Source organism: Anser anser (genome assembly GCF_964211835.1).
Source record: "Anser anser genome assembly, chromosome: Z".
Lineage (NCBI taxonomy): Eukaryota > Metazoa > Chordata > Aves > Anseriformes > Anatidae > Anser > Anser anser.
The window spans coordinates 870,516-892,092 of NC_139723.1; the positions used below are offsets into that span (position 1 = coordinate 870,516).

At 48.6% G+C, this 21,577-nt stretch overlaps 1 protein-coding gene across 5 annotated transcripts in view; it reads left to right on the plus strand.

Moving 5' to 3' along the window:
* PAX5 (paired box 5) overlaps positions 1–21,577 on the plus strand; it is a 146,277-nt gene that overhangs the window by 18,746 nt on the left and 105,954 nt on the right. The gene's annotated exons all lie outside the window — the stretch shown is intronic.

Genomic DNA, 21,577 nt, shown 5'->3' on the forward strand with positions numbered 1-21,577 from the left:
TGGTCACCTTCTCTTCCCGGATGAGGAACATCTCTCTGCCATCAGTGAAAAGGGGAGGAATCCTTGTGTTGATTCTGTGGCCACCTGAAGTAAAAAAAACGCCAGGGAGGTGTCGCCATCCACAAAGACGCAGAAAATTAACAGTAGAGCAGTCTGTGATGCTGCATTTGTCAGGGGCTTTTGTCAGCCCAGATGGCAGAGGAAACAAGTGGTTGTGGCTTGAATTGAACATCGCCTGCAGTCCTCAAATCAGGGTTTATAGCTGTCCTTCACTAGTAAGAGCTGGGGTCAAGACCACATCATTTGATATGTGCATGGGAGCAGAGGGCACACCGGGGGCCTAGTGGCCATGCTGCGGTCACGCGTGTGGGAAGGCGCTCAGGTGAGATGTCGCTGGCAGTGACCCACCAGTGGGTGGGAGGCCCGTGGTTGCTCTTTTCTAATGTGCTGCCACCCTGCCCTCCAGAACGTCAGATTCCCATTTCCTGCCTTTGATCCCCTGCGGTAATGTGCTCCACATGTCTGTGGGGAGTGGGTCCTCCTGGCCACGTGCAGGCAGAAGTCCCATCTGTGCCTCTGAGAAGGGGCAGAGATCTCCACCTTGAATAGAGGAGCGGCCACAGGGAGTAGTAAAAGAGGAGAAAAGAGGTTTGTTCACCAAAGATTGCTGAGCAGAGGAGAAATCAGTGGTTTTCACTGTGGCCTGGAGCTCACTGCTTGGCTTTGGAGGAACGCGTTGGAAATGTGACCTACCTCCCAACACCCAGGGGTGCCAGAGTGGGTCCAGGCACTACTCTGCAGTCAGCCCTGGCCACGAGGTCAGTGAGCGGGGATCACACGTGGGTCTCGTGCTTCCTTCTCCATCTCCCCATCCCCTGGGACCCCCAGTGCTACACGTGGACAGAGGTAGAGGTGGGCAGATGCACAGAAACTGCGGTGCCGTAAACCTAACTTCTGGAGAAAACGGGCTAAAAACAGGCAAGGAGTGTGGAGCCCCTGTTGCACAAGCAGAAGGTGGGTGTCTGCAGATGTCCTGTTGGATTATAGAGTAATGTTCAGTTTACTGAAACGGGAGAAAGACTGCTGAGAGCTTTGTGGGGTTGATTTCAGTCACACAAGAAGCAGGTGTGACTATAAAATTGTGAAAGTTCAGGTAGTTGCTGAATATGCCTGTTTTAGTTAAATCTGTGATTGCACATTTTTTTTTTTTTTTAACTTCCTTCCCAAATCAAAGCCATAAGTGCATAAATAAGTATATATATTAAAGCAGGTGAAGTAGAATTTTTTTGTTTTACGAGTCACAGCAGGAAAGTGGCAGTTTGTGTTGCAAGTTACGTGACTCTTTCATGGCATTGTCCTGACGCACCAGTTCTTGGATGTGTGTGATTACAGATGCACTGATTTAAGCAAGAAGGAAGAACTCACAATTGTAGATTAGAGATTTAAATGCTTCCTTGGAAAGATCAGAGGCATAGCTGAGAAATTCCCCAGCCTTTTCCAATTGACTATTAGAAGAGATCACATGATTTATAAAACAACCCCGTTGTTTTGGCAGTATCAGTCATGATTTTTGAGCTTGTAAGTTGGACAGCTATGCTGTCTTCAGCAGACCATTTAAATTGCTTTTCTAACAGCTCGCAGCTGCAGATTTGGAGAGGTGTGTGAAGGACAGACTTTGTACATAACCTGATATTTCAACATCTTTGTCCATTTGACGGGGATTCCAGGGAGACTCCATAACCCCTCCTCATCCTGCTCAGCAAAAGTTATCCCTGCACAGCTAGATTTGAGGTGTTGACGAAGGAGTCCCAGGTCTCTGCGCTGCAGATGACAACAAGGTGGATCAAATGCTAGTCTGTAACGTGAATAAGAGAAGCATGTCATCTTTTAATTGCAGACTGTATCATGATGCAGATGCACAAGGGGGCAGAGTTAACTTTACCATTTACAGACTTCTGAGAGCTGGAGGGAGACTACCTCCATAGCAATCCTGTTACATCACCTTTTTAACATGTCGCTTCTTTTCTTGGTAGCTGTTCCAAGATGCGTGCCTGCTGCTATAACTTTGTATACTTGTTCACATATAAATAGAGCCACAGTGTGCAGCACTTGTCTGGTGATCCTGGCTTCCCTTGGCTGGGGAGTGAAGTGGGGTGCAGTCGCCCCTCAATTCTTCCAGCTGCATTGAGTACTTGGTGTGATTCATTATCCAGTTTCGTTCTCCTCACTCTTGACATTTTTTTAGCGAATGTCACCAGTCTTTATCCCAGTGGGGAGCTTGCTGGGTAGCAACAGGGGCAAACCAAATCCGACAGTCTTTATTGGTTTATATAGCTGAAGGTGTCATTTTTTTTTCCCTGCTGTAATATGGACTTGGAGCAGATGTGCCTTCGTGGGGGATCGGTTGCTTTCACTTGTGGTTAAAGGACATACTACTGGAGACTGACACAAGAAGCAGGCTGCTCTGTAACTAGGCAGATAGTTGCCGTCAATCTCCTCAGCTTCGAGCAGCAGATGCTGCTGGGAAGCAGTCTTGCTATTTCGCTTTCAGATTCCCTCCTCTGACTTTCGTGGCTTCACATTCATCTGGCCCCGCAGCTTAGGAAAAAGCTGTAAAAGAGCAGGTGGGTGGCAGAAATGCACAGAATGATCTGATTGACCCACCTTCTAATGAGCAGGATTTGCTTTAGGGAAGCCAAGGATGGGCACAAAGGCAGGCAGTAAGACCCTGCGTCAGGCTGAGCTGTATGCTCCATCAAGTATTTACAGGTGCCAGTAGTGAAGGAACTTATTTTATTGTACTTCTCGAAGCTGGTCAGGTGGACAGTGATTGTCCTCTAACAGGACACTCCACGGAGTCTGTTTTTTTGAGAAAATCAAAGCTCCAAGAAGCGTGATCTTTGGAACTGTGTCCCCAGGTAGGTACAGAGTAGGCCAAGCCAGGGATGGTGTGTAGGATGCAGGACTTTGCTGGGCTGTGAGTGCTCTGAAGGAGGATCCAAGGATCCAGGGAAAGGATGGAGGAGGAAGAGCAGGGCAAGAAGAGACCCAGCTGGGATGTTCCTTCCCTCTGAAGGTCCAAAACAACACCCAAGCTCCCACTGGGAGCAAACGCAAGGGAAGGCACAGTTCACTCCTCCTTCTGCCTTTCTCTGCTGTCTCCTGTAAGTAACCCTGGTTTCCATCCTGCTCACTGCGGAGCTGTGCAGGTACAGGAGAGAAAAAGCAGTCAAGTCCAACAGAGAGACTTTCCTAGCAGGGTCATGCTGAGAGGGATCATGAAGCAAATGCACATGCCAGACCAGAAAGGGGATGTGGCTGTCACCTGTGACGTCCTTGTGATCTGATGCTTTCACTGCAGTGTCTCTCCTCCAAAGCCAAGGCAAAGCCCGACCCTCCTGCTTCCATGACAGCTGTGTGCTGTAAGCAGCAGGCTGTGTGTGGTGCCCCTTTACAAGCAGGGTCGCCTCAAGTGGAGTGTGTGGAATGGTGATTCCGGGTGCAGCAAGAACAAGATTTGTGGTGGCGCACCAGTGTGCCTCTGGCACAGCCTTCTGCTTTCCAGTCCACAGGGGGCTTGAGCTGCTCAGTCTGAGCATGGTCCTGCCTGTACACAGGTCCTTGCCTGCGGCACTGTCAGCCGCTGTTTGTAGATCAGGTCCAGACAGCAAGGAGAGTTTCTGTCAGCGTGGCCTGGGGGAGCAGAAGCAGGCCCACCCTGCTAAGTATTGCCTTGTATTGCCTGCTACATCCTGCCATGTATTGTTGTGGCATGATTTTGTCCTGTGTGAATTGACACCCTCTTGGCCAGTGTCTTCTAGCACAGAGATTAGCACAGCTTGGGTCTTGCTCCTGCTGCTCAGGCTGGATGCAGCCATGATGTTACAGAGGGAGTTTTGTTGCAGGGACACAGGCAGTGCTAGACCAGTCAGCCTGTTCTCTTTCCTTGTGCAGACGCAGCTGGTGAGAGCAAAAAGCTACGTGCAGCATTGAATGGCTTACTGCAAATTGTTGGCCTGGCCTGGCCCCTCTCTGGGAAATGCAGTCAGAAGAAGAGCAACAGAATCTAGCAAGAGTCCGGTGCAGGATGTATGTGTCTGTTACCCACCCACATCCTCTTGCTGCAGGAGAAATTTGGCAGATTTAAATACCTGCACACAACAGCTGCACAGACCATATTTCAAATTCACTGGTATGGAGTCTTCTCAGCAGTGGAGGCATTTGGGGAATTGAAACTAGCATAGCAGGAGACCTTCACTCATATGGGTTGTTTTGTTTCCATTCTCACCAACCATAACCCTATGTTGCTGTCAGCATCTGGTGTGGTGATGTAGATGTTTGTGCTTTGTTTTCTAAGCTGAACTCTTTGAAAAATGCCTTTCCTTTAAATGTAGACTCTATGCTTAGAGGCAGTTGGGTCACAGCCTTCTGTCTGGAAGGATAAGCCTTCCAAGAGGGGCAGAGATGGTAATGAGAATGAAAAGAAATGTGTGCATGTGCACACAGTCCAATGCCATGTGAAAACATCCAATGTTATGATCACCAGATTTTCACACAGGGATGTCCCAGGCTAGGCACAGTTGTAGGCATCCAAGAAGTACCAATTTGTGCAGGGCACATTTTCTGTAGTGCCCATCCTGTAGTGGCTATAGGAGACACCTGCATTAGGAAATGGCAGTTGAATTGCTTTGTACTGACAAATATGAACATGAGCTGTCTGTGACACGTCCAGGGAGAGCATTACCGGAGAAACACCAAGAAAAGCAAAGCAAACATGACTAAGGCTGAATGAGGATTAATAATATGGACAGCATTTCTGTATTTGTGTCTTTTCTCCGTGTCCAGGAGCTATCCTTTCCCAGCAGGACAGAAACAGCAAGCCACACACACACAGAGTTAAGAGACTTGAAGGGTGTGGGCATAAATGTCTCAGTGGCCGTATGGCAGAAGGTAAACAGCCTTGAAAGGGGACCCAGTGTAGAGTACGTCCTGCCAGGGACTTCCCCTCGTGGCTAAAGGCCAGTGTGACTTCCAGGGTGTCTACTCTATGAGATTGCTGAGAAAGCTTGTTAAGTGTTTTTGGCTTACCTTCACTTCTTTCAATATTCAGTGCTAGATCCACAGCTGGTATTGAGCTGTGCTGCGTTTGCTCAGGTACCAGGTCCATAGCTCTGTCCACGTCTGAGGCCTGCCCCAGTGACCAGCCGTGCATGCGTACACTGCCTGAATTGTGTCCAGTGGCGTCCCACCACTGTGTCTTCTTGTGAGGGAGACCAACTGATGCCTGTCCTGTCCTCTCGGCCCTATTTTTCTGCTGATGCCCCGCGTTCTTTTTGCCAGCACAGACATCCCATCTGATCGCTGATGACTGTGTCACGTAAGACGCCCTAACTGGATGGCGTGAGCTGCCAGGCCAGCCTGTGTCACCCTGGGGGTGTGTAAAGGTCCAGGAATTCCTGTGGCAGCTGAACAAGCTGTGGCCTCCTATTGTAAAGGAATAAAAACCTCTGTGGGTGCGATAGACAGGCGCACATGAGGACGTCCCTTTACACAGCCTTGTGCCTCCAAGAAAGTTTCTGAGCAAAGACAACAAAAGGGTGGAGCTGGCAGACGAGGGAGGAGTGGCAGGGGGGTGAGGGTGCCCTGCTGGGAAGCAGATCTGGCATGGCATGGTGGCCTGCCTCTCGCTCCCCGATTGCTTGTCCCTTGTAGGGGGACGGGTGTGAAGGCTGTCGGAGGAAGCTGGCTGCAGGAGAGATAATGCAGGTGGGTGCGGGGGTGCCTGGAAAGCTGCAAGGGGGGGACACTTTGGGCCCCCCTTCGGGAGAAGGGCTGAGCTGAGGGTCAGTGGAGGAGGTACAGGTGGCGTGGGAGCTGGTGCGTGCCAAGGAGCGGGGCTGTGTGGTGGCCAGGACCTGGGCTGTGGAGGCCGGGGCACACCAGGGCGAGGGTGGGGAGGTGTGGTCAGGATGGGGAGCCCCACCAGCCATGGGAGTTAACAAAGAGCGTGTAGGCTCCCTCTCAGGCCACAGCTTCCCAAGTCTTGATAAACACAATGTGAATCTCACTGTAGTTTCCCTGGCAACTGAGGATCTTTATTTCTCTCTCTTTGAGGGCTGAAATGTGGGCCCCTCTTCCTGGCAGCCAATGTCAGGTACCACTGGTCCTGGGACACCTCTGGTGAAATGCTCCAGCATGAATGCCCTTTCCTCTCTTGGGCTGGGTGTCAGGATGCTCTCCCACTCCCGACTTATCCCTAGGAGTTTCATGAACAGCCCTTGGCACTTTGGCCTGGCCGGTTTGAGCAGCCCTGACAGGGAGTATTCACTGTACAGCCTGTCCCGCTGCTCCCAGGGACTGCCTGGTGCTGGGAGCAAGCGGTGACGGAGCTTATGGACCTGCCTGCACTCAGGTGCCAGGCTGCGGGCAGGAGAACCACACACATCGCAGCCAGTGGGAATGCTCAGTGCAGGAATTGACCACTGGCTGGGTCTTGTGTTGACAGAAATCGCTGTAACTCCTCTCATGCTGGAGCCTCACAGTATCGATATTGTTCTCTTCGCTGTTCACTGGGGAGTTCTGCACTGCAAGTCATTTGCAAAGGACTGAAGCTTTTGAGGATCAAAACCCACAAGGGGAGCAGTCAATTCCAGAAACACTGTGAGGGGGAAAAAAGGAGGAGGTTATGGAGAGAAAGAAATCATCTGCCAATATAAACTTGAACTTTTTGATAGCAAAGTGCTGAACTGCAAGGCCTGGCTGAAAGTCAGTTGCAGGGTGGGGAAGAGGGATGTGGAGGGACTGCCATGTGCTTGGTGAGTGGGACTCATAATAATATGTGTTAGCTGCATTTTACTGCCCCTGTGATGTCTGTCTGGAACATGGATGTATGCACACACAGACCCATCAGTGGCGTTAGTAACATCCAGAAAGAAGTGGTAGAAAAGTACATAATATATCAGAAATCAACATCTCTGAAACCCAGGCAGTCGGTTGATACAGGTGAAGTTTTTGAAGTCCATGAAGAGGTTAAAGAGAAAGAAACTCCCTCCCAGAGATGTGCTGGAGTTTACCTAAATCATTTCTAGGACCACCTCAGCTATGCTTACTCACTTGAGTTGTGTTTACTCTTGGGGATAATTCTAGTGACTATAATGAGATGAAGTCTTTGAAGGGAATCATGTTGTGCCAGGTCAGCAACTACTGACTTAAATTTCTGCTGCTGATTCAGATTGTCCTTCTGCATTCAGGGATCCTTTCCCAGTGTTGCAAAGTGTGGTGAGCTGTTTGTCCTGTCAGGTTGTTGGCCCGCTAAAGAAATTATTTTCCCTCGCCACGCATACACTGAAACAGTCCTTTTAAATATAGTTTGTTCTTATTTTTACTAGTTACATTGCAGTGATGGCTTCATCTGTGCTGTATCCAGTGCAGTCTATAGCTTAGTGGAATTTATGTGGTTTGTTTTGTCTTGTTTTTCTTTTTAATGTCATTGAGAGTGTGTGAACTGAACTGCTGGAAGAAAACTGCTGTGATGGTCACGCAGTCATGCCAGTCTTCCTCCTAACTCTCTTGCCACCAGAGGACTGGTGCTGGTGCATACTGGCCAGGAAGGATGAGTGCTCTCCCCAGTGCCAGCGGGTCTGCAGGAGGCCCCTGTCTGCCATGAGCAGCTCTGCAGATGCAATGGAGCCTTCGCCTTGGCTTAGCCCGCTACTTGAGCTGGGTGCGCGGCTGCTGTGGAGCTGCTGTGGAGCTGGACACCTCGAGCATGTCTGAGGGTCAAGCCACAAAGACACCTTCTGCTGGTGTTAGGGTTGGTCCCTGGCAGCCTCGTCCACAGCTGGAGGTGAAAACTGGTGGCTTGTGGTTCTGACGGCAGTCACTCTCCATTCAGTAAAAGAGCTCACCTCTTCATTTTCGTAGTCTTTGGAAGAAAGGGTAAATACAATACTTTTTTCCTGATTCCTCAAACATTATTTCCCACAAGACTGGGGCTTTGGCCAGGGCTTTTGTTTAGGTCTAGTCTTCACATTTATGTTTTGTGAACCTCTTACAGGGCATTTTGTATGTGCCGAAGTGGCAGCAACCTCTGGCCACTCTGGCCAGTGCTGATGGTGTTGGCCACGGATGGTGGTAGTTTGGCACCAGCAGAGATGGTGTCACCTGTAGTGGGTGTCTAGAGAAGGACTTTGACTCCCCTTTTGCTTGTGGCACTCTAAAGCCCTTGGGTGTTTCTGAAAGCACCACCCTGGTCTGTGTGGTTATTGGTGCTATGCCAGTTGACCTGGACATTAACTAGCAAAGCTGAGCCAGCCGGAGATTCTTTATGGAATTCTGGGAAAAAAAAAATAAAAAAATCTGAGCCGGTTCAGAATCTCAGCTATGGTTGCATTAAAATGTTTGGACTTCTGAAACAGAATCATAGAATCACAGAATCACAGAATCACAGAATTGTAGGGGTTGGAAGGGACCTCCAGATGTCATCGGGTCCAACCCCCTGCCAAAGCAAGTTCCCTACAGCAGGTTGCCCAGGTAGGCATCCAGACGGGCCTTGAATATCTCCAGAGAAGGAGATTCCACAGCATCCCTGGGCAGCCTGCTCCAGTGCTCCGTCACTCTCACCGGGAAGAAGTTCTTTCGCAGGTTGGTGCAGAACTTCCTGGGCTCCATTTTGTGGCCATTACCTCTTGTCCTATCCCCACAGACCACTGAAAAGAGGTTGGCCAAATCCCTTTGTCTCGCACACTTAAGGTATTTGTAAACATTAATAAGATCCCCTTTCAGTCTTCTTTTCTCCAGGCTGAACAGACCCAGGTCTCTCAGCCTTTCCTCACAGGGAAGATGCTCCAGGCCCCGTATCATCTTTGTTGCCCTCCGCTGGACTCTTTCCAGGAGATCCCTGTCTTTTTTTTTGTACCGGGGAGCCCAGAACTGGACACAGAAACAATTCTACAAGGCTAAATCCATGGAAATGTAACAAAAGCAATTTACAACCCTAATCTGTTATTATGTGATGTTTGAACATGATGCATTCCATGACAGATGCTGAGACAGGATGGTATTTCTGGGGACGAAGGGACCAACCTCTGCACAGCTCTGATGAGAACGGTGGGTTGACGTCCTCCTCCAGTAGGACAAAATCCCTTTGGCTCTGTAAGGTGGTGGGAGCAACGTCTGCTTTTGTAGCTTTCCACGCACTCCCGAGTGTCTCCGTGACTCCCTGAGCATTGAGCGTGGTCCCCACATATCTTCCCAGGGTTTTGGGAGGTGTGTTAGCTCTGCCCTGGCAGTCGGCGGTGCGCGGCCATAGGCGCTTTTACATGTTCGTAGCTCAGTGTAGGAAAGCTCTCTGCAAGCGCTGCTGCCTTTTCCCGAGGAGCAGGTTACTGGCTGTCTTTCGTGCATGTCACATGTGTTTGTCACCTCTGTCCTAATGTGGCCCCTAATTTCAGGGGGGTTCCTCCAGGGCTGGGGTGAACCCGTCAGGTTTGCCACGAGCTCCAGCAGGCTTGGGATTTTCCCCATGCTGTTAATGAAAAGCCCCGACTTTCACAACTCCTTGCAGCCCTGCTGTAGCTCCAGCTGTTCTCATCAGGAGCTGTCGAGTGTTAGATGCTTTTCAAGAAATAACCTCTTCATAAAGGTTTAACTACAATCCAGTTTAGGGGTAGATGTCTTGTCAGATCGCCCTGATACCGTCAGTACTGGTGCTGGCTGGAATTCTTTTGCTGGGATGCATTTTCCAAAGGAAAAAAAATTGTTTTGTGGAAAAGCAGGATTTGTCACTTTTGATGGATATTTATTATGAGTGTTGGCATAAAAAGAAACAGAAACGTTAGGAGCGAGATGAGGCACTCTGATTTTATCAAGAAAGTGGTAGCATCCCAAGAGGAAGGACTGCGGAGGGTGCAGCTACAGAGCGTATTTGCACCTGTGCGCACACACGGAGGTTGTATGTCTGCGCTCCTGATGCGTGCACGCCTGCCACTCCCCGGCTGCTGCTGCTGCTCCTCATCCTCCTGCTCTTCCCGTTCCTGTTCATTTGTCTTTTGCTCCTCCTTCTCCTCCCGTTCATGTTTTTTTGCTGTGCGTGGATCCCCTTCCCTAGGACCCATCCGAGAATTTCCGTCCCGTTAAATAAGTGCTCCCACTCCACGTGCGGGGCGAGAGCGCCGGGGAGCTGCGCAGTGCGTGCTTCGTGCTGAAGGACGGAGGTCTGGACCCTTGCAAACAGTGCTCTGAGGGATACAGAAGCTATCCCCACATGGAAGGTCCAGTGCCAAAGTGTTAAATACATTATTTGGCACCTCCGTGGCAGGAAGAACTATTTGAGTATCATGTATTTCTTTGTGCCTGCCCCCGGAAATAATAATGGCTTTCTCGTCCTGCTTCGACTCGGTGTGAGGGAGCAACCACCTGTGTGGGTCCATGGCTCAGCCAAGCTCTCTGTGCGGTCTTCTGTTCTTGGGAAAGCATTAAACTGCTTTTTCCACGTGTAACAAAATACCCCTGGTATATTAGCTGACTTCTCTACGGTTATTCAAAACGTGGCATTAGTACCTGGATTATCGTATGGGACTGAAACCTGCCTCTGCCAAAGCTGGGCCAAGGTTTGATTCGAGCTTACTGGGATTTTCAAGTCAGAATTACTTCTTGGCTGAAATTACAAACTCCTGAGATCTTGCATGATAGTGGAAACCCATTTTGTTTTTTTCTGTCAGTACATTTGGGACTTAATATTTTAAGCTGCAATTGCTGTTGTTGCCAAGCAGGAAGATCTTGGTAAACAGACAGCATTAAATCAGTGAGATGCAGAAAATGGGGGCATCCTCAGACTGGATTTTTTTTTTCCAGTTCAGTTTTCGTCTGTCATGGCTTTTGTGTGTACTCTTTGCACCAAGCTTTATTCGTCGGTAGAGGTGATTGCACACTGAATGGACTGAATCCTGACAATTTTGGCCTCTCCTAGTATTTGTAGAATAGGCCCATTACTTACAAATCTATTCCGTTATTCAAAAGATTCAACAAACATTGGAAAGAAACACAAGACAGGCTGTGGGATTATTCACACCAGACTTGGTGACTTCATTTTGCTCTCTGTGCGTTTTTAAATCATTGCGTGAGTGGCTGGTCATACGGAGTTTCCAGAATTTTGGGGCTCATACCCACAGGCTGTTTATATTGCCTGGGTGCACCTGAGTCAAGGAGAGCACCGTTACAGATTGGCCACGGCTTTGTGCTCAGGATACAGGAAATCATAAAGAGAGCTGCAGTGCTTTTTTCATGATTCGGTGTTCTTCACTGAGAGGGTGGTTGGGCGCTGGAATAGGATCCTCAGGGTGGTGGCCACGGCACTGAGCTCAAGAAGCGTTTGGGCAGCGCTCTCAGACACAGGGCTGCTTTTGGGTGGTCCTGTGTGGAGCCTGGAGCTGGGCTTGGTGATCCTCGTGGGTCCCTAACAGGTTGGGATATTCTGTGATTCTGTGATTCTGCTTACAAAAGGACAGTGCTTTACTCGCTGCGTGCCGTGCTGGAGCACAAAACCCTTGGGCAGGGCTTCTGGGTTCCTTGCTGTGGAGCTGCGGATGGAGACACAGGAGGACGCTTCATGCGGTGCGTGCACAGTGGCTCCAGTGCTCCAGCCTTGTGGGTGCCCTGCGCCTCCCAGTGCGGGGGGAGGCTGCATGCCCAGTGACTGCCTGGGGTTTCAGATATTCGTCAGCAGAGACAGAGCCTCAGCAATCATCAGGAGCTTTGAGCAGGCAGCAGGACATCCAGATGTGCTGCGCAGATAGCCAAATCCTCCCCCCCCCCCTTTTTTTTTTTTTTTTATTTTGAGCAGATTTTGAGGATGGAAAAAGAAAACATAGTTGGGAACACCCAGAGATGTGCTGTTCCTGCCTGCCCCAACAGCTTGCATAACGGCCTGATATATATATAGTATTTCAATGATGTTTTGCTAAACAAGAAAGTGATTTTCAAATTGTTTTGCCACTTCATATTCAGCTAGGCCTTTTTTTCTGTCTGTATCTCTGGGCAGTTACCCCAGACAGCCTGAGGTTTGTTTTCTGTTTATGATAGCTCTCCTGTTGCGACAAGAGCAAGCACAGTGCTCTCTCACTGATGCACCCCACTGATAACTGTGGAGAAACTTTGCAAAAGCTTTTGCTTGGAATCAGTTTCAGAGCCATGGCCTTTTTTTTCTCTTTCTTCATTAGCCTCGGCCGGGGAGACTGATGTGTAAATGGAGGTGCCTGCACAGCTCCTTCCTTGCTGTTGTTTTTTTATGTTCTTGACTCTGCAGCAGCAGCCATCTACATGAAGATGACTATGATGCTGGAGATGGAAAGAACAGGCAAAATACTTGGACTTCTGAAATACGCCATTGTCTTTCTCCTGTCAGATGCCTGGGAAATTTGAGCATGGAATTTCCTCATGTTTTATGTCCTCTGAGAATCTGCTGAAAGATATTTGTAGTTAAAGAATACTTACTATATTCTTTACAATACAAAGAAGTTAGTTTATGGCACTAACAGGAGATGCATTTTTCTTTGTTGCTGCAGTACCACATCACAGGTTGAGGTTGGAAACCAAAGATCTGCAGCTGGGGTGCTTCCCCAACCCTGAGTGAAAGGGAAATCCAGTCAAAGCACAGATTCAGCTTGCAAGTGATCCAGCCGACTTGCAACATGGCAAAAGAGATGTCTACAGCAGAGGTCAGGGTATTGGAAATCTATCAGGGATGAACATCAGGGAAAAGCAATGGCTTTCATATCACACAGCCACTGCACATTCATAAAACAGCTTCCCCGTGGCTGCAGACGGGCGTGCCGAAGTAGCGAAATGTCAGAATGTTGTGTCTGCTGACATCTGAATCTCTTTGTCACCGGCAGAGTGAGGACTTGTTTCTGTTGCCAGCTCAGAAACAGCCCTTTGCTCAGAAACTTCTGCAGCCCTGTCAGCATGGTGTGCCTTTCAAACAGGTACAGGGCCCCAGAAAAGATGTCCCTTGTAGGAATTAACTTCAGGGATGCTTCAGGATATCCTTAATGCTTCAGGAAAACGTGCTTCTTCCAGATGCTTTGTACAACTCACATCAACTTTTAGTCAAAAAAAACGAAGCATCCAATCTAAAAAGTAATCTTACAGTGAGGAGAAATCTGGAAGAACAATTTTGGTTCAACGGCGATCATCTGACATGGCAGAGGTTACTTTTGTCTTGCTCCCGGAGCTGACGTGAAAGTGTCATTGCCTGCACATCACCCCCTCTTCTAATGGTCAGGATGCGTTTCCTCTTCACCTGGTACAGTGTGCATCAAGGGGGAGATAAGGCCCAGCTGTGGGGAGGGAGCTGTGAGGTGCTCGCAGACACAAGTGCCCACATTCAAGCTGTCGTGGTGGTTAGGCACACCAGGTGAAGACATAAGAACGCTTTATGTCGACTAAAACCCCTTCAGCCCTGTTCCCTCTCTTAATGCCGAGGAATTATGATTAGACTTTGTGGTCAAAGTACTCCCGCCGCTTTTGCTTTCCTAGGCACGTAATGTTTGGTAACTGCTGTCTCTGGTCTGTTTATAAGGCAGCTCTTGGGTTGTTCTTTGTTTGGAAGGTCTTACAACGAGCAGTTGTTGTAGCGCACGATGGGCTTCAGCTGTTGGTCAACCCTGAATAGGGTTCCTTTGAGTCAGACAGGTTTTGTGTTGGAGTTTTAAAAAAATTCAGATTCTTCAGACTTGGTAATGATTTCTTGCCCATATGATACACAGGCCTAAGTGCATACCTGAACTCGGAAGTAGACGGCTGGTGCAATGCCTTGCTGGAAACCATTCAATGATATCCACTACTTCTCTGAGGCTGGTGCCCAGCAGTGGGCGGATGGGTGCATTTCTGCTCCTTGTGCTCTGCCACCCATCAGCAGTTGTGTCCCCTGCTCAGAGACAGTGGTTGCTAGCTCCTGTGGGTGGAGAGAGCTCAGGAGGCTCCCTCCATGTTGGCAGGGCTCTTTTGCATTTCCTCACATCTGTGTGTAATGGATTTTACACCTGAGTGGTTATTTTTGGAAGTACAATTCATACCTGTCCCAAATGGGACATTTTGTGTCTTGTTACAGTTCACAGGAGCTAGATGGTGCTCCTGGTTTCATGCTGTGCTGCATCATCACATGATGCCCTTGTAAACATTACTGTCAGAAGTGACAATTTCATCTCGATCGTCCAAATAAGATTTCATGGGTTGACAGTGCACGATTTTTTTTTTCCCATAAGTCCATTAATAAGAAATAGTTTTTACTTTTCTAATTTCTGTGTTTTCTAGTTGCTTGCCAGAGAACTGGCATCCTGACAGCTCTCTCCCTACTCTCACCCAGGTTTCCTTCCAGGCTGGAAGATACAGGAGCTGTCATTTCTTGAAGAGTGAGGTTTTGTGATGGAACGGTACAAAAGGCAGGAGCAGGTCTCCTCCTGCCAAGCCCCAGTCAGGAGGGACAAAGAACAGTCCCTATCCATCACAGCCTCGGCTGGCAAGGAGTAGTGGCCAAGACCTGGATGTAGATGTGTCTAGGTCAAAAGACTTTTTTTTTGTTGTTGTTGTAATGGCTTAGATTTGTGGCTTAGAGTTTTGAAATTGAGTAACTCTTCATTTTATTCATTCTCCTTCTCTTACACTCCTACGGTCCTTGTTACGGAGATGGTTTGGTGCCTCACAGCTGGATCACCACAGTGCCTCAGGAGGTCCGTTTATTTGAAAGATGGAAGTCAGCGTATGGGGATGCAAGAAATCTGTTCATGGTGCCCCTAGAAGTTAGTGGCAGGCAAGTGAGGTCAGTGCAAACCTCTGGGATCTCTTGGCCTTGCTCCTGCTAGCCCAGTCGTCCTTCCGGAGCTGTGTCAGAACTGAGACAAGTTTCCAAGCATTCACTTATAGGATGCCACGTATGAAAATGGAGCTGTCAAATCAGCGACTTGGCTCCGGTGTCCCTTGGTGTCACTTCACCACGCTTTGTTGGAAAACTTGTTTGAAAGTAAGGTATCCATGGCTGGTTGCCCTGGCCACTGCTCAGGGTGCAGCCCCCCCACTGATAATTACTGCCAGGGACTTGTACTCCCAAAAATTCCCATTGTTCTCCCTCCCTCCCCCCCTTCCTCCCTCCCCTCCAGGGTTTCACCCACCAAAGCAGAGGGCATGTTTTTGGGATAAGCTATTTTGCTTTCAGAGGCAAACAGTTAAGAGCTTGAGAGACCCGCAGAGGTGTGGGCACCGGAATGGGCACAGGTTCTAACCCTGCAAGGCAAGTTCCTCAGCCAGTGATGGAAATGCCGGTGAGTGACCAAACTGATTTCACTCTGCTGAAACTTCCAGCACTACCCTCACTTCATGAGGAAGATGCAAATCTTCCTGTGAAAGCTGTGAGCTTCAGTGTAGCCTTGCACCACCAGCTGTGGTACAGCGCTTGTTGTGCACAGATTTGTCACCTTGGAGATGAAAAGAAGCCAGAATCATTAATCTGTGCTCTATCTTGTGGCTTCCTCAGCCAGGAGGCTTAACTCACCTCTGATATTTAAAAAAAAAAAACACAGTAATGGTGCTGCTTGAATTTGCTTCCTGACATCCATGCTGTGTTTGTAAGCTGGTCACATCTAACCAGTTACCACAAAATTGATTCTGGAGCCTTCTGTTTAGAAACCTACAAGGTACATCCCAGGCAATCATGCTATCTCCATCAAGCACTGAATGAACCAGTCAATAATCACCATTGCAGAGGGTGCAGAGGTCTTTCCTATTACCCTTGATATTTTTATAGGCTTCTCTACATAAGGGATAGCTATATGGATGGACAGATGGAATATAGATGTTCACCATGCATGTGTATACACCTAGTGTATATATATCTATATAGGTAGATCTAGGAATATATATGCACACTGTTGTATTCCATGTAGCTCATCCTCTTGCTTTCTGAATGCATCATTCACACAGATGGGCCCACATTTTTAAACCAGCCTTAACTAAACTCATGCAGCTTCTGTCCAAAAGCCTATTGTGGAGATAATTGCAAACACTGAAAATCACCCTGGCACCTGGCAAGTCCGGAGGAAACTCACCTGCATTTTTTTTAGGAGCCAAAAGTTGGATGTACTACAAGCAATTTATAATGGTTAGTACTTCGCTTGTGAGATCTTTATTGAATTACACTGTGTTCAGTTATAATGTCCTCGCTTCACCAGCGGGGAAACTGAGGAACCAGCAGCTGGAAAGTGGTTGGAAGTCTTGCTGAAGACTTCAAGCAGTGCTGTGGAAGATCCAAGACTTGGAGTCAGGATCATGGAGAGCCAGCCCAGGGCCCTACTTGCAAGCACCGCACTGTGCCAGTGCCATCGGTCTGGCACGTGCCAATGAGCCAGCCCTTGTCTCAGAAAAGAAGTAGTCTAAGCTAGCCATGCCTGAATTTTCATTTTACTTACTGGAGGTGAGTTTGTGAACGTTGTCTTGCCCGGTCACAGGAAGGGCAGCACTTGCTGGAACATCAGACAAAAGAGAAACAGGGACCTGACAGGCAAAGCCACGTTTGTTGCTCATTTTCAGGCTCATACGATCAGTTCCCGTTTAGCTGGGTAAAACGCTTAGCTGGATGAGTGCACGTGTGTGAGGATGTGTTTTTGTCTTCACTTGGTAAGTGCATTTCTGTGTGCAGTATACTTCCTACGCACTCATGGACCGTATGTGTAGATACAATGCAGGAGAATAATTGAGGTACGTGCATAAAGGCTCACTCTGCGCCCAAAGGTGGGCTGCTTTCATAGGCTTCTGCTTTCCCCTGCTTTTCACCGTCTGTGAGGAGCGGAAGGTGGCATGGGCAGAGCAGGTGGGATTTAATTCTGCTGTGCCCCATAGCTCAAGTTCCTGCGTCTGGGAAAACTCTTCATCTCTGGCTAGCGTTCGCCTCTTCATTCTGGCGTGGCCAATTGCACTTCTGCTCTACTTTACCCTTCCGGTCGTCTTCCACATCCTACGACTTTTGCTGACCTCTCTCTGCAGAGACCATTCATTTTTAACACTGACGTTCATCTGCTAGATCTGCAGCCCTATTACTGTGACTTTGTTTCCCGTCCTCTTTTTCTCTCGCTGCAGGCACAGTCAGAGGACTTGTGCTTTACAGCAGGAGATCATGGTGTGGTTTTAGTTTGCTTGGGATGTTTTGGGCTCTTATGCCGGCAGCAGACACAGGTTCTGGAGGGTTACAGCAATAAGGGGAAGGTGCCTTATGTGTATTACTCTGGCATATAAGCAAAAGCAGGTGTGATGTCTTGGTTGAGACCTTTTCTTCACTTCAGAGTTGACTGAGTGCCGCTGTTATGGGAAGACCTGGCGAAGAGAAATGGTTGTGAGTGCACACAAATGCAGCACGTTACCTTTGCAACGGTGGGGAGAGCCCACCTACAGCTTCTGCATGGGCTGCTTGCTCTTTGCACTCACCATTTGTCAAAGCCCACTCATTTAGCTGTTTGTCACAGGAATGGCTTATAACCTGTAGCAGCGTTGGCCACCCTATCATCTCCAGAAATACAACTGTTAGGGAACAGCAGACCGAGTTAATGACGGTCTCTGTCCATGGCACAAGTGGAAACCTCTTTCAGCAGCTGATGAACATTGTAGAGGAGGAGGCAGCAACTGCAGGAGGGAGCGGAGTGGGTGCGCTGTGTGTGAACTGAAACCTTGGAGTCTGATGGTTACTAGCACCTATTAAAAACAAATCATAAATGGCAATACCAGATACAATTGCATTGAGATGGCAGAGGTCCTCGGGAGTCCTGATGGGCTGCCGATAGTCAGTTGAAACAAATTGCCCAGTGCTGTGATACCTCAGCTCCCAATAACAGAGGGCAAATGGCCTTCCAGGGGGAGTTATAGATTTTCCTTTGAGATATGGAAAGGGAAATAAATTAAATTATGTTCGAACATAGGGTTCTCTCTCTCTCTCTCTCTCTCTCTAACAAAAAGAAGGGGAGAGAGAAAGAAAAAAGGGAAATGGGAGAAAAGAGAGAGAAGCAGAAAATAAGCTTCAGCAGGCATTTGCAATTTAATTGATATTTGGCGGCAGGAAGCCAATCAGTATAAGTAAATTGACGTTATAAGATAAAAATGATCGCTTAATGGGATGCCTTCCCCCATGGCTGCGGCAGACCAAATAAATACTGCCGCACAGGCTGGAGCAGCGTGGTGGCTGTTACTGGGCACAGCCTGCTGCCGCCGTACTGGCAGGGTTCTGTGTGGGCTGCAGTTTATTTTTATGGCATCTGTCTCCACTCCCCGAGAGAAGGCAATGAGGGGTTGCACATTGATTGCCGCTCCAGCCAACAGCGGAGGGGAGAGAGGCCGTAATTAATGACTTTATTTGCTGGAGCACTGCTGAGAACGATTGAGTTTGTTATGGTAGGAGCCGATGCCAGCTTTCCTGGAGGCACGGGGAGGTGTTTTGAGTGCGGAGGGCAGGAGAGACCTGGCAGAGGAGATGTCGGCAGGTTGAAGGGGCTGGGTCCGGCGCGTGGGCACAGAGCGTGCAAGGGATAAGGACTGCTGCCAGACGTGCCAGGGGACGTGCTTGCGAGTCCATCGCTGTGGCTTGGGGTGGGCAGCAAGCGTGGCAGGGCAGGCTCCAGGTCATTACTCAGCCTACAGATACGGGCAGAGCTCCCACAGGGTCTTCAGGGGAAAAAAAAATAAATAACACAACCCATGCTGGTACGTTGCATGGAGAGGCTATGCCTTTCTCTGTTGAGTGGCAATACCGGTAGCACAGCCTGTCCCTCCTTCTTTACAGCCACCTCTGGTCAGTTTCTTTTCTGCCTGTTATGCAACGGTAGCAAGGTTTGCTTCTTAAGCTAAAAGTTTCTTTCCTTCCTCCCTTTCTCCTTCCTCCCTTCCTTCCTTCCTTCCTTTCTTCCTTCTGTAAAAAAAAAATAAATCTCTTTCAGAGCTTTCACCTGGAAGCAGAATGATGCAAACACATAGTTTTCATGAACAGATGCATGATGCATTTTATCAGTACTAGCTTTACCCAGAGAGAGGAAAAGTGGTTGCAGCTTTCCAGAGCATTTGTTGTGAATAATCTGAGGCGATGTGTAAATGTTTAGATATATGTACATACATAGGCAAGGGGGAAAAATTTTAGGCAGCATGCATCCTGACTGGGCTTTCTTTTATCTCAAAGAGAGTAAAGTTGAGAAGAGACTTTGGGAAATGAAACCAAGAAAAATAATTCTTAGCCCTTTCTGGAGAGTTTGTAAATCTTTGTAAAGGAAAAGTGATTGTCTTTTACCTAACTGTTAGTTATTCATTGTTCATCATAAAGTACAAAGCTGAAGACATTTTCAGGTTTTGATTAACCAAATTAATTTATCTTAAAAAAAACCTGCAAACTCTCCCCTATTTTTGTTGTTGTTTTTCTGCAAGTACTTCAGACAAGAACTTTAGTGAAGAATAGTCATACTTTGCACGAGTCATAGAAAATAATGACTCTTTTTAAAGCTTGGTGAATCCTTACATTAGTATTTTTTTTTTTGGTGTGTTCTATTGATCTTGTTTTGAATGCCGGCTTAGCCAGGCTGTGAGGTTGCGTATGGTTGCGCTAGCAATGAGAGGAACACCCCAGGAAGTATTCCGTGGTACGTGTGGTGTGCTGTGCTGCGGGCTCAGGCAGGAGCACAGCACCCTGTAAGAGGGGCTGATGCCCAGCCTTGTCCAGTCCCAAGAAGGGAAGGCTTTTTTGCTCTTTAATATTTGCATGTGTATATTATCTTAAAGCCGAACACTCTAAACACTAAAATCATTTTGAACTGGAAAGCTAGAATATTTTTTATTTGAAAGGGTCAAGATGGGCTAGCTCAGCGCATTCAGGATTTTCCCTGCTAGGGCTTTTGCGTCACACAGTTCTTCAGAAATGATCTCTGCTTGTGAACATGATGCAGTTTCAGTCAGTCGATGTTTTCCAATAGAGGAAAAGCCTCAAAAAATTTCCCCGTCGGTGCAGATTTACAGCACAGTCAGAATCATGTTCACTGCTGTTGGCTTCTGTGGCACAGAGCGAAAGCCAGAGAGACCTGTGTCTGTCACATTGCACCTTTGCTCTCGAATCACCATTACATATTCATAGAAATTATTTGTTTGCCTACAGCTGGCTGTCATGAAGAAAGAGGGAGTATTCGGATACAGCAGTCTTTAAAAATAATTTGCCACGATCTAGCCATATTATTATTACCTTTTTCCTGGAGGAGTTATCCCATTATATGGGAGGGGAATAAGTGAGCCTAGGAAAACTCTGGCACAGACATGACAAAAGGGCAACCTGTGATGATGGTGTGGAGGAGCTGTTCCCAGTGTGTTTATCTCAAGTGAAGTCCACAGCACAGCTGCAGGAACAGGCTCACCTGCGTGAGATATTGTTGGCAGAATTCCAGTGGTACAGCCCCAAAAGTGACCCACTCGACTTCCCTCTCTAGGCAGGTTTTGAAATAATAGGAATACATACAGTGAAATTCTTCAGTGCTCCCCTAATAAGGGCATCCTCGCGATAAGCACGCTGTCAGGGGAATTGTATGGTTTTATTTATCCTGAGTTTACTGCAGGATAAATAATTAATGTTTAGATGACACTAATTAATTACAGTAATTAGCAAAGAACTACACTATCTTCCCATAAAAGTAAAATCTTGGCTGATTATTTTTTGCTCTGTGTCGACCGCATCAGAGTGTTTAAGGCAGAACTGTAAAATATAAATAGTTAGAACATGTCATTTTTGTTCAGTCTGTGACTGCCCTTTCGTCATCTTCTGCTCTGCGGTTTTTAACTGAGCCGAGAGTGCAGAAAGGTGAACGCAGCTGAAAAGCTAAAACAGCGATAATAAAGCCCAACGTGATATTTAGCTGCCTCTGCAGCTGAAGCAGTGGAGGTGAGAGCTCCCCGTACCCCGTTCCCCCGGGACCCTGGCTCCCTCGCGCTGCTGCATGGAACAAGGGCTCTGCACCGGAGCGCTGCTCTGCTCAGCACAAGCGCGGCGCGACAGCAGGTCCCTCTGTCAGCAGCAGGCTTTAGCAAGGAGGAACGGCACGGTTACCTGCAAAGGAGCGTGAGTGCAAATGCCGCGGTGAAACGCCGCTCCCTGCGTGCTGACCCACAGGGAGCCATTGGAGCAAGGCACGTTGCCGAGGGCTGCTCAGCTCTGCGTGTGACTGCCCGGGCACCAGCCCCTGGCGCACAGCGCTCGTGTGTGCACGCTTGCCTGTTCACACCAGGACTGAGGCCAGCGGGTGTCAGCGTGCAGGACACTGCGCCTGCTTGCTGACAGCATCTCCTGTGCTGTGGGCAGGCAGGCGGCCGAGCTGCAGCAGCGGGAGCTGGCGGTGCTGGTGCGGTGTGGTCCCTGCTGGAGGCATGGGCCGGGGCTGGGGGAGGCTTCCCCATGCAAGGTGGACTGCAGCGGGGCGGCCCTCCAGGTCTGGCAGACCTCCCAGGCGATGCGACCTGACCACAGACCGTGGCACCAGTGCCGTGGTGGCGGGTGGCCCTCAGGGAACTGCTTCCC